The sequence below is a fragment of the Talpa occidentalis genome, unplaced genomic scaffold, assembly GCF_014898055.3.
Source record: "Talpa occidentalis isolate TD23 unplaced genomic scaffold, MPIMG_talOcc4v2.1 talOcc4.15, whole genome shotgun sequence".
NCBI lineage: Eukaryota > Metazoa > Chordata > Mammalia > Eulipotyphla > Talpidae > Talpa > Talpa occidentalis.
Window position 1 is genome coordinate 33,692,932 of NW_023601543.1, and position 13,306 is coordinate 33,706,237.

Consider the following 13,306-nt stretch of genomic DNA (forward strand, 5'->3'; position numbering starts at 1 on the left):
TTTTTTTTATTTTTTTTAATAAATTTTATTGTTATATTCCCCATACAATTGCAGCCCCCATTCTGACCCCAATCCCTCCCCTCCACCCCCGCCCCCCTAAAAGTGTCTCTGGTTCATAGTTTTTTTTTGATTTTGATTTTCACTTTCTTGTAGTATTCATTTTCCTGGTCCCTTATTTAAGTTTTCTAGATTCCTGCTATGAGTGAGACCATCCGGTATTTTTCTTTTTCTTTTTGGCTTATTTCGCTGAGCATGATCCCTTCCAGCGCCATCATGTTGCTGCAAATTGACTGTGTTTCTCTTTTGAATGCTGAGTAATATTCCTGGTATATATGTACCACATCTTCTTGATCCAGTCATCTATTTTTGGGCATTTGGGCTGTTTCCAAAGCTTAGCTATTGTAAATAGTGCTGCTATAACATAGGGGCAGGTGTTCTTTGGAATGTGTTTCTGTGTCCTTTGGGTAAATACCTAGGAGTGGAATTGCTGGATCAAGGAAGCTCTATGTTAGTAGGTCCAGAAATCTCCATACAGCTTTCCACAGTGGTTGGACCAGTTTGCACTCCCACCAACAGTGCAGAAGAGTTCCTTTTCTCCACACCCTCGCCAGCATTTGTTGTGCTAGTTTTTTAATATGTGCCATTCTCACTGGTGTAAGATGGTATTCATGGTAGTTTGATTTGCATTTCCCTGATGGCAAGTGATGTTGAACATTTTTTCATATGCCTGTTGGCCATTTGCATTTCCTCTTCAGAGAAGTTTCTTTTAAGCTCTTCGCCCATTTTTTGACTGGATATTTTCTTTGTTGTTGTTGAGTCCTCATCAGCTCTTTGCAGATTTTTGTGATCAGTCCTTTATCATTAGTGTTGGGTGCAAAAATGTTCTCCCAGTTGGTGGGGTTTTCTCTTTGTTTTTGTTCATTCTTTAGGTAAATATCTAGGAGTAAGATTGCTGGATCACATGGAGGATCTATTTTTAGTATTTTGAGAAACTTCTCTGCTGTTTCCCATAGGGCTGAACCAGCTTATTTCCCACTAACATTATGTAAGGGTTCCTTTTTGTTCACATGCTGTTAATTCTTGTTTTGTTTTGTTTTTTTTTCTGGTATTTTGGTATGGGAGGAGTCATGTTTCTATGCTGTAAACTATACTACAAATCTGTAGTAGTTAAAACAGTCTTGTATTGGAACAAAAAAACACGAACCAATGGAATAGAACTGAGAGCCCACAAATTAATTTCCACTTACAGGACAGTCAATTTATGACAAAGGAGGCAGGAATATGCAATGGAGAAAGGAAAATGTCTTCAACAAATGGTGCTGGGAATACTTGATAGTCCTGTGCAGAAGAATGAAACCAGACTATGTCACACCATACACAAAATTTAACTCAAAATCATTAAAAATTTGGATGTAAGACCTGAAACCATAAAATGCATTGTAGAAAACACAGGCAAAATAGTCCTCATAATTGACTTCAAGGATATCTTTGGGGACTGGAATCTGATTGCAAGGGAAACCAAAGCAAAATTAAATAAATGGGACTACATCAAACTAAAAAGCTTCTGCACAGTGAAAGAAACTATCATTAAAATAAAAAGACATTGGGCCTCCATGGTGGCACAAGGAGTTATGCACAGCACTGTGAAGCTGTCCGCTGCCTCTGCAGCACAAGTTCGACCCCCGCTGGTCAGGGAACTACCCACATGGCGCAGCAGACCTCTCCTGTCTCGCCCGCTGCTCCCCTCAGCAGTGTATTTCAGTCTCTTGTTCTGTTCCTCATTCTGACTCTGGTGAATCCTCTAACCCTCGCACCTTTGGCCTGTACCCCAATTCTTGTATGCATAAATAAATAAATATTTAAAAAATATGTGAAACCTACTAAATGGGAGAAGATTATTTGCACAGTGATAATCTGACAAAGGGCTAATATCCAAGGTCTACAAAGAACTCATACATCTTAACAAGATGAGAACAAATAATCAAAAAATTGATAGAAGACCTGGGCCTTTCTGGTGGCGCAAGGGGTTAAGCACCACACTATGAAGCAATCCGCAGCCTTTGCAGCACGAGTTTGATCCCCGGCCGGCCACAGAGCAACCCACATGGCAAAGCAGACCTCTCCTGACTTGCCCACTGCTCCCCTCAGCTGTGTATTTCAGTCAGTCTACCTGTTCTGTTCTCCACTCTATCTCTGGTGAATCCTCTCACCTCCCACATCTCTGGCCTGTACGCCAGCTCTTGTATGCATAAATAAATAAATCTTTTTAGAAAATTGGTAGAAGACCTAAATAGATACTTCTCCAAGAAGACACACAGATGGCCAATAGGCACATGAAAAAATGCTCATCATCACTTATCATCAGGGCAATGAAAATCAAAACCATAATGAGATACCACTTTGCGCTTGCCTTTGAATTGGACTTCCTGGTTGTTAACTTTCAACTTCCTTTCACTTCTAGTGCTAGACTTTCTTATGAGTCCCTGGCTTGCAACTCCAGTTGTTTATTTGAAATTTCCACTTGGGTGTTGCACAGGTTATCTCAACTCTAAGTGACCAATATCGAACTCCTGGATCATCAGCACTCCACCTACTATGTGCCTCTCCTAGTTTTTGTCATCTTACCATCATTCATCCAGTTACTCAAGCAAAATATCTTCATACAGTTGACATCTCTGTGATGATTTGATGAATGTCTCCTCAGAAAGCATCATCTTTCTCCTCTCCCACCAAGATTAAATATGCTTTGGTTCTAGACCATTACAGATAGATTACTGTGGGAATTCAGAGAAGGGGCTGGGGTGGGAGAACTGTGAAAGGTACATGGAGGAAGAATATCTTGATTTGATTTTGAAGTATCAGCATTTTGGTATGTAAAGGAATAAGACATTTTTCAAAAGGGAGGTCACTGAGGGAAAAATGCAAAGGTAGAGAAACACTGAGTTGTTTGGGAACATGACCAATAGGCTGATGTGTGAAGGGGTAGAATGGGAAGTAAATTGGAAAGGTAGGCTACAGTCCATTTGTGGAGAGAAAGAATGTCTAAAATTGCTCTAGGAAATATGAATCTGCTTGGTAAAAGCATGCAATATGAACTCTTCACTAAAACTGTTAAACTATAAATGAAAGCTACATAGACAGAGTATGAAATTAAAATCTGTTCCATTAAGTTATGACCAATTTCCTTGTGAGATGAGTGTGGCTGGATTTTAGAGAATTTCACAGAAATATGCTACTTTTGACAATGTTAATATTTCTTGTAAAATTCTTCACATCCTCAACATTCTCTCGGATTTGCTGTGAAATTCTGCAAGTGCAATTATTCCCCATGTCATCTCATGAAAACACATGTTTCAGGCTCATCTGTTCTGTGGGCACTCTAATCTTCCCTACATTCCAAGGAAAAATTAACCCTGGCCTAAGACAGGACTTTTTAGTGAAAAACTTCCACTGGCCTCAGGATCAGGGAATAATTAGTGTACAATGTAGAACAATGTGAGAAATTATTCAATTTTAGGGAGAACAATTATTGAAGAGAAAATGGATCCGTTTTCCCAGATCCTCTCTTGAACACATTTGTGCTGGCTGCTTTCTTTTGTGAATTGGAGGCCACCCAGAAAGTTGCTGTTTTTAGCAGTGATTATTTCACCAGACTCATTTACATCTCTATTTTATTTTTACAGAAATGCTTTTACACTTTGGGTGGGCTCCACCAGGACCGGGGATGTTCCTGAGACTCCTGAGCTTGGACATGTTGTATATGAGTGCAAGGAAGGAATGTCTCTCTCACTTCTCATTTAAGAAGACTGAAGAGCTGTCTTGTAATAGGTGAAGAGTTGTTATTTAAGAAAGGCAGTAGACATTTCTTGGAGCTTCAGAGGACTGTTGGGAAGCAGTTATGGAGAGGCTGACTTTGGTTTGGCATAGGAGCTATATTACAATCAGAGCTGCTCACAAAAGGTGGACTGCTTAGTTAAGTAATGACCTTTGTCATTTGACAAAGGAAATGTTTGAATAGAAGTCCAATGGCAAACTGTTAGGTATGTGATAGAGAGAATTCCTGTGTTGTTGGTAGGGGGTTAGTTAACCACGAAGATCCCTTTCTAAGTTCTCATCTGTGAATCCCACTGCCTGTATACTGAATTCTGACCTTGTTTTATGACCCAGGTTGAATCTCATTTTCCAAATAAGGCCTCAACAGCACTTTTCTGTTCTCCACACTTGAGGTGTCAACTATTTATGGTCTTATGTTTTTAGCCCATGCTGTCAAAACAGCTCTTCTCATATATACAGATCACAGAGAAACCCTGTATTTCTTATGGGTGATAATGTACAACAGCCATCTTTCCTGAATTTTACCCTAAACTTATTCCTCATACTCATCCATTTGGCTATCCAGGATGGTATGAAATTTGGAGAAGATATAAGGATATCTATTTCATACATGATTTTGCACTTACCTTATCCTATCTTAGGCATCCGTGAACAAAATAGTGAATAAAACCAAACAGATAGAATTCCCTACCCTTGTAGAGTTTACATACATGTAAATTACTAACACATAGGGACTTCTCCATGTATGTTAACTTCTTTCTTTTCAGATCTCTTTAACTTAGTATAACATTAAATAAATAACATTTATTGAACACCTACTATGTGCTGTCTTCTTACACATATGATCTTGTTTAATCCTTGAAACAAATCCCAGAATAAATCTTCTCACTTATGATTTTATATCAGAAAAACTGAAGGTCACAAGATTTAACTATAAGCAGCACAAGTATAATTTGAAAATAGATGTGCCTAATTTCAGACTGACACTAATTATGTTGCTTCCAAGAAGCATAATGTTTCTTGGCTATTCTGTGGTAACTGAAGATCATCTTTTCTAAAACAAAATTATGGTCTCTAAAGGCATGAATCTCATACTTTAGGACAATCACATAAGAAGCTTGATAAAAATGAAGATGCCAGAATTCAGATGAGTCCAGGGATGTGCATTTTAAAATGTATCTACCTCCGAGTAGTTTTTTTAAAAGATTTGTTTATTTATGCATACAAGAACTGGGGTGCAGGCCAGAGGTGTGGAGGGTGAGAGGATTCACCAGAGACAGAGTGGGAAGAAGAACAGGTGGATTGACTGAAATACACTGCTGAGGGGAGCAGTGGGTGAGACAGGAGAGGGCTGCTGTGCCCTGTGGGCCAGTTCCCTCCCTGGCCGGCATTGAACTCATGCTGCAGTAGCTGTGGATAGCTTCATGGTGCTGCGTCTTAACCCCTTCTGCCACCAGGGCGCCCCCCGACCTCCAAGTAGTTTTGATGTTCACAGATCATGGACCCTACTTTGAAGAGCCTAAGATTCTTCACAGATCTAACATTTTGTGCTTCTGTGAGACTTTGACTAATCCTAATTTTGCTATTTATAATGTATAAGAGCACTTCTGGGATTCATTATCAATCAGTGTGGTCATTATCATCAACTTCCACCCCACCCAACACCATCAGATAGAGTTGTCTTCATTTATAAGCCACCTGATTAATATATTGTTCTTTCTGGAAACACCTGTGGAAGAGGCGACCTTCCTTCAGCTGCTAGTGTTTTCTGGCTGCTTGACTGGTTAGCACATACAAAATCAACAAAAGCAACCAGTTCTAGGGCAAGCTTTATAAAGCTGTTAAGGTAGAATTAGTGACTTGTTTTTAGATCATATACCTTGAGACTAATCAGTGTTGTGGATTTGGACTATTTAGCTCTAGTGAAGGCCTGGTTTTTCCCACTCACTGAATTTACTTTTCCTTCCATGACCACTTTTTGAAAATTTCACCTTAGAAGACCCGCTGCTGACAAAAAAACTTTGTGCTTTAGGGTTTAACTGCTCAACCATTTTGTTTTGAGAGTAAGGCTGACTGGGCACTGGCAATGGGCAAAGCTGGGTTTCAATAGCTATATCTTGGAATTTACATACTCTTCCACTCAACTGTATTATTAGAACCTAGAATATTCCTCACATCATCTTAACATGGATATGAGTCCTCAATATACAATTGATTGATTGTTCACAATAATGATATCTAACATTTATCGATTATTTACCATGTGTCAGTCACTATCCTAAGTAGTCTACATGCTAATCACCTTGTTTAATTCTCCTAACAATTCCTGTAGGTACAGTTATGGTCTCCATTTTACAAATGAGGAAGCTAGCTGGAACATGGAGAGCTTAAGCAACTTATTCAAGTGAATATAACTAGGAAGCTATAGAGCCAGGATTTGGACCCAGTCTAACAACATAGCTTTCACTCTGTGCACCATATGATTTATGAAAATGAAAGGACAATACCTTAGGGAAGCTTGAACATTTGAGATTAAGGGTTTACAGGTTAAGCTGGAGGAGAAAGGAATTCAATCATATTTGAATTTCTTAAAAATACAATTTTTGCTAGCATATGTCTGTTTTCTTTCTTTTTTTATATTAATAAATCTTTTCTATATGTCTGTGCACTTGGTAAATAGCTAATGATAATAGCTGCCACCTGTATTCCTCAAAAAGAATTGAAAGTTAGAATGCAATTACAATTAATGTGCATGGGAATGAAAATTGTCAAATTAACACAGTATTACAGTGCACAATGTAACACAGCAACACTTTCAGCATAGAAATAAGCATGGACTAATTAGGCATCACTGCTCTCCATTGAAGTCTGTTGCCTCACAGCCTCTCTGTCCCTCAATTCTGTATGGGCAATATCTCTAGAAGCAGCCAGAAAACATAGAAGCTCAGTGCTTGCTTGGCTTAGCCTTTCCTCTTCCTCTCCTCTTTGCTTCCTTATACTAACGCAGTGAAGCCCCATTTCTTTTGGCAATTATTATTGTTACTATTACTCTTACTATAAAGCCATTTTCATTAAAAAAATAATTCCTGTTCATGTACGTAAAAATTCAAACTGTAAAGAAAAAGAAAAAATAAAAGTCCTTTATCCTGACCTCTGTTCTCCTCTACTCTGTAGCAGGCAGTGTTCACATACGTTTCTTATGTTTCCAGAAATTCTCTATGCGTGTACCATATTTATGTACATATATGAACCCATATAATGCTTTTAAAATGCTATTATCATAGTCTTTGTCAATATGATGGGTAGAAAAAAATTGTATCTATTTTGTATTCCTTTAATTATAAGTGAGGTTGAGGGCCTCCCTGGTGGTGCAAGGGATTAAGATGCGAGCTATGAAGCTGTCCACAGCCACTGCAGCATGAGTTCGTTCCCCAGCCAGGGAGCTACCCACATGGTGCAGCAGACCTCTCCTGTCTCACCCACTGCTTCCCTCAGCAGTGTATTTCGTCAGTCTGCCTGTTCTGTTCTACACTATGCCTCTGGTGAATCCTCTCACCCTCCACACCTCTGGCCTACATCCCAGCTCTTGTATGAATAAATCTTTAAAAGAATAAGTGAGGTTGAATATTTGTATCTTTATTGGTGATTTACATTTCTTATTTTTTGAATGGCTCCTTTTCTATTTGTTTCTTTTCTTATTGGATTTTAGTAGCTCTTTGAATATGAGGGAAATGAGCCCTTTTTTCCTGTCAAATAGACGGCAAATATTTATTCCTACTTTGTCATTTGCCTTCTGCTATTTTAATGGGTAACTTTTGCCATATACGAGGTTTTATGTTTTATGTAGCTAAAGTTTATCAAATATTCCTCTAACATATTCCAGGTTTTATATCTTCATTTGAAAAGTCTTTCCCTTTTCAGTATGATTTAAAAATTTTCTTCATGATTTTCACACTTTTAAAAGTGGAAATTTAAATTTTTATTTTAAAAGTAGTATTGAAGGATTTAATGTGAACTAGTTACCATGAAGTTTCTTAAAATATTAGATAAAATATAACAAGTATTTTATGGTAGTTCATAAAGACAGACATATAGACCAGTGGGATAGAATAGTGAGTCCAGAAATAAAATCATACATATGTGGTCAACTAATCTTTGACAGGGGTGTCAAGAATGCATAGTGGGGAAAGATAGTCTCTTTAACAAATGGCGTTTGGAAAACTGGACATATACATGCAAAAAAAATAGAAGGAAAAGAAATTAGGCTCAACTTAAATTGGATTAAGTTCCATTTAAAATTGGATTTAAGGGCCTCCCCGGTGGCGCAGCGGTTGAGCGCTGGGTTGCGAAGCTGCCCGCGGCCTCTGCGGCGCCGGTTCGATCCCCGGCTGCTCCCCAGCCACCAGAGGAGGGTCCCACATGGCGCGCAGACCTCTCCTGCCGCCCGCTGCTCCCCTCAGCAGTGTATTTCGGTCCTTCTGCCTGCTCTGCTCCCCGCTCTGGCTCTGGTGAATTCTCTCGCTCTCCCGGCTTCTGACTGTACCCAGTGCATGTATAAACAAAAACAAACAAACAAACAAACAAATAAAACATGCCTCTATTTAAAAAATAAATAAATAAATAAAATTGGATTTAAAAGTCATAAGGTAAGATGGGGAACTGTAAAACTCCTGGAAGAAAACATAAGGGAAAGCTTCTTTTTTTATTTTTTAAGACTTATTTATTCATGCATACAAGAACCGGGGTACAGGCCAGATATGCGGGAGGGTGAGAGGATTCACCAGAGACATAGCGGGGAACAGAATAGGTAGACTGACTGAAATACACTGCTGAGGGGAGCAGCGGGCGAGAAAGGATTGGTCTGCCCCTCCATGTGGTTATTTCCTGGCTGGCTGGGATTGAATCTATGCTGCAGAGGCTGCGGACAGCGCTGCGCTTAACCCGCTGTGCCACTGGGGAGGCCCAAGGCAAAGCTTCTTGATATTGGTCTTATCAATGATTTCTTGACTATGACACTAAAAGCATAGAAAACAATAGCAAAAGTGGACAAGGGGACTACATCAAGCTAGAAAGCTTCTGTACAACAAAGGAAGTGATCAGAGTAAAAAGGCAACCTTCAAAATGGGAGAATGTATTTGCAAGTCCTATATGTCATATGGGGATAATATTCGAAATGTATAGGGAACATCTACAACTCAACAGTACAAAACAAAATAACTCAAATTAAAAATGGGAAAACTTGGGCCTCCCCTGGTGGCGCAGGTGGTTGAGCGCAGCGCTGTGAAGCTGTCCGCAGCCTCTGCAGCACTGATTGGTTCCTTTCTGGCCGGCGACGGTCCCACATAGTGCAGCAGACCTCTCCTGTCTTGCCTGCTGCTCCCCTCAGCAGTGTATTTCATCAGTCTGCCTGTTCTGTTCCCTGCTCTGTCCCTGGTGAATCCTCTCGCCCTCCCACGCATCTGGCCTGTGCCCCGGTTCTTGTATAAATAAATAAATAAATAAATCTTTTTAGAAAATGGGAAAACTTAATAGATTTGTCCATAAAGAAGACATATAAATGGTCAACAGATATATTTAAAGATATTCTCTATCACTAATCATCAGTGAAATACAAACCAAAGCCACAATCAAATATCATCTCACACCTGTTAGGATGTGCTCCCCTTCTCCCACTGGTAGCCTCAGTTTTATAGTGAGATTTCTAGGGTTTGTTTTTGATTTGTTGTTGTCTGATTCACTGTTTTGTTTCTTTATATTACACATATGAGTAAAACCATCCAGTATTTATCTTTCTCCTTTCAGTTTATTTTTTTAAAAAGATTTATTTATTTATGCACACAGGAATTGGGGTACAGGACAGAGGTGTGGGAGGTGAGAGGATCCACCAGAGACAGTGGCGAACAGAACAGGCAGATCAACTGAAATACACTGCTGAGGGGAGCAGCGGGCAAGTCAGGAGAGGTCTGCTGCACCACGTGGGTTACCTCCCTGGCCAGGGATCGAACTCATGCTGCAGTGGCTGTGGATAACTTCATAGGGCTGCATCTTAACCCCTTGTACCACCAGAGAGGCCCCTTCTTCTGTTTTGTTTTGATTAATATAATCACCTCCAGTTCCATCCATGTTGTTACAGATGGCAACAGTTCATCTCTTTTTACACATTATATTGTGTGTACATATATGTATATTTATGCTACATCTTTTTTTTAAAGTCAAACCTTTCTTTTTTTTAAGATTTTTAAAAATTTTTTTATTTTATTTATACAAGCACTGGGTACAGTCAGAAGCACAGGAGGGTGAGAGGATTCACCAGAGCCAGAGCAGGGAGCAGAACAGGCAGAAGGACCGAAATACACTGCTGAGGGGAGCAGCAGGCGACAGGAGAGGTCTGTGCGCCATGTGGGACCCTTGCCAGCGGCCGGGGATCAAACCAGCGCTGCAGAGATTGCGGGCAGCTTCGCAACCCAGCGCTCAACCACTGTGCCACCGGGGAGGCCCTATACTCTACATCTTAATCCACTTATCTGTTCATGGGCACCTAGTTTGCTTCTATAACTTGGTTATTGTAAATAATCCTGTTTTTATATTGGTTTTGTATCCTATAATATTGTTGAATTCTAGAAGCATATAAAAGCATTAAAAAATTCTTTAGGATTGTTTACATTAATGATTGCTTCAGCAGTGAAAACAAATTGGCAAAACAATATAGTTTCATTTATGTTAGCTAAAAACATGAAAGATATTACTGTTCATAGAATATACTGTATGGCTATGTGGCAAACATTTAAAAACATGTGCATAAATATTGAACACAAAGTTAATTATAATTGCTCAGAATTGGGGATATGAGGATGAGGGCAGTGGGATAAGGAAATGTATACATGGGACAGTGGCTAAAATTGGATACTGATCTCTCTCTCACTCTCCTTCCATCTATCTGTTACCTACATATATAATACCTTTGTGTCTCTATATCTACTATTAAAAGACTCATGTGATTTATTAGATTGATATCACCAGATAATTTAAGATAATCTCTCCATGTTAAATGGCTTAAGTTTAATCACATTTACAAAATTCCTTTTGCCATACAAGTTAATATATACACAAGTTTTAAGGTTTAAGAGGTGGACATTTTGGGGAGGCCATCATTCTGCCAACCACTATATATCTATATCTATCTATACATACATGTTCACACACATATAAACATAATTTATATGTGCATGTTATATATACATTTAAAAATGAAAATTCTTTCTTAAACACAATTTTGTGCCCTCTTCTTTACATTTAATGATAAATAATGAAAATTTTTATCACTGTAAATATTGTTTGAAAACTTTTTTAAAATATTTATTTATTTATTTATACAAGAACCGGGGTATAGGCCAGATGCACGGGAAGGTGAGAGGATTCATCAGAGACAGAGCAAGGAGCAGAACAGGCAGATGACAGAAATACACTGCTGAGGGGAGCAGCAGGCAAGACAGGAGCGGTCTGCCACGCCATGGGGACCCTCGCCGGCCAGCTGGGATAGAACCGGCGCTGTAGAGACTGCTGCGGACAGCTTCATAGCACTTCGCTCAACTGCCTGCGCCACCAGAGGAGGCCCGAAAACATACTATTAAATGATTACATAGTGCTCAAATACATGATTCCCTTATTTTGACATTGAGACTATTTTAGTAAATAATCTTGCAAGAATATCATATATATATATATATATATATATATCTTTGAGTCTTTAACTGTTTCTTTAGGAATTACTTGGTGAAATGTCTTACTCATTTTGAATGCTAATACTTATTTTCAAATCACTTTCCTGAAAGGATTTGCCAGTATGTACTCTCACTAATATGAATGGGAGTATCCATTTCCTCATTCCTTTATCAAGATATTACACTCATATTTACAAACAAGCAAAATCTTTCTAAGTGTTGTGTGTGAAGCTGTTAGTCTGCTTTTAGAGGTTTTCTCAGAGGTCATGCAGCTGTAGGTTGTCATTGGCATGGTGCGTGGACTCATGACAGCAGAACTACAGTTCCCAAAGGAAGGGGAGATTTTTTGACCTCAGAGGAATCATCTGATTCATATCAAGAGCTTTTTGTTAAATGTACCAGCCAGGTTTGGTTGGGGGAACAGTATGTCCTGAATGAACTCCACCCACTGGTGTTTTTTTTTTTTTAATAGAGGCATGGTTTTTTATTTATTTGATTGTTTTGTTTATACATGCACTGGGTACAGTCAGAAGCGCGGGAGGGTGAGAGAATTCACCAGAGCCAGAGCGGGGAGTAGAACAGGCAGAATGATGAAGTACACTGCTGAGGGGGAGCAGCGGGTGGCAGGAGAGGTCTGTGCGCCATGTGGGACCCTCCTCCGGTGGCCGGGGAGCAGCCGGGGATCGAACCAGCGCCGCAGAGGCCGCGGGCAGCTTCGCAACCCAGCGCTCAACCGCTGCGCCACCGGGGAGCCCCACCCACTGGTGTTTTATGGGCTCTAACCCCCACTTCCATGCTAAAGAGATCCCAGGTGCAGAGGAGTACAACTCCCATCATGCCTGAAATGGCCGTGACTCAACTTCCTTAAGGGGGTTGCTGGGAACTAAGGGTGGAGTTAAGTAGCCATGCTTGATATAAAACTGAACACCTGTGGGCCTGCAGAGGTCTTGGTTTCGCAGCCTTCTGTGTGTGCTTGGGTCCCAGCTCAGACAGCAATACTGGTAGGACCTATTGACACATGTAGGGGTAGGAATGGACACGGAGCTGGTTTTCTATGATCCAGCAGATTGGGTAAAGGAGGAGTCAGAGTCCTCAGTGGCTTTTGAAGGCTTTTATTGGGATTACCAGGTATATGGCAGGCAGGGGCACTGGGGGGCCGGGAGGCTGGCAGGCCTCCCAGCCCCCAGCAAGTCTTCACTCTGGGCTCTCCCGCCTTCTCTCACGTTCTCTCTGCTTCTCTGCTCTCCTGCTTCTACTGGTGTCCCGTGACGCCGCCCCTAAAAACTCAGTCTCTCAGCCCAGGTGTACCCACTTCAGGTGCTCGCCATCAGGCATGCATTCAGGACCACAGGGTTCCCTCATCTATCCTAATGGCGGGAGGGCAGAAAAGCCTGATACTTTTTACCTTACCCTACAACACATTAATCTCTTTTCTCTCTTTCTTTGCTCCCCTCCTTTTCATTTCCCTTGTATGCCTGCCCTTGGGTCTTGTCCTGAGTTGTTTTTAAGCAGGTAAGTGAGGACTTACACCTGGACCATTCCATTTCCCTTTGTAACAGGGTGGTCCCCAGGAAAGGGGGAGGTTCCCTGCCCCACCCAAGGGAGGGTGGAGCTGAGCAGGAAGAGAAGAAGCTGAAGAAGAGACTAAGGAAGGAAGCAGGATGGAGCCAGGAGACCTGGAGGAGGCGCATGGAGCCTAGAGACACGTAAAGAAACTGCGCTTGTCTTTTGGTCGTGGACTGGGTGACACA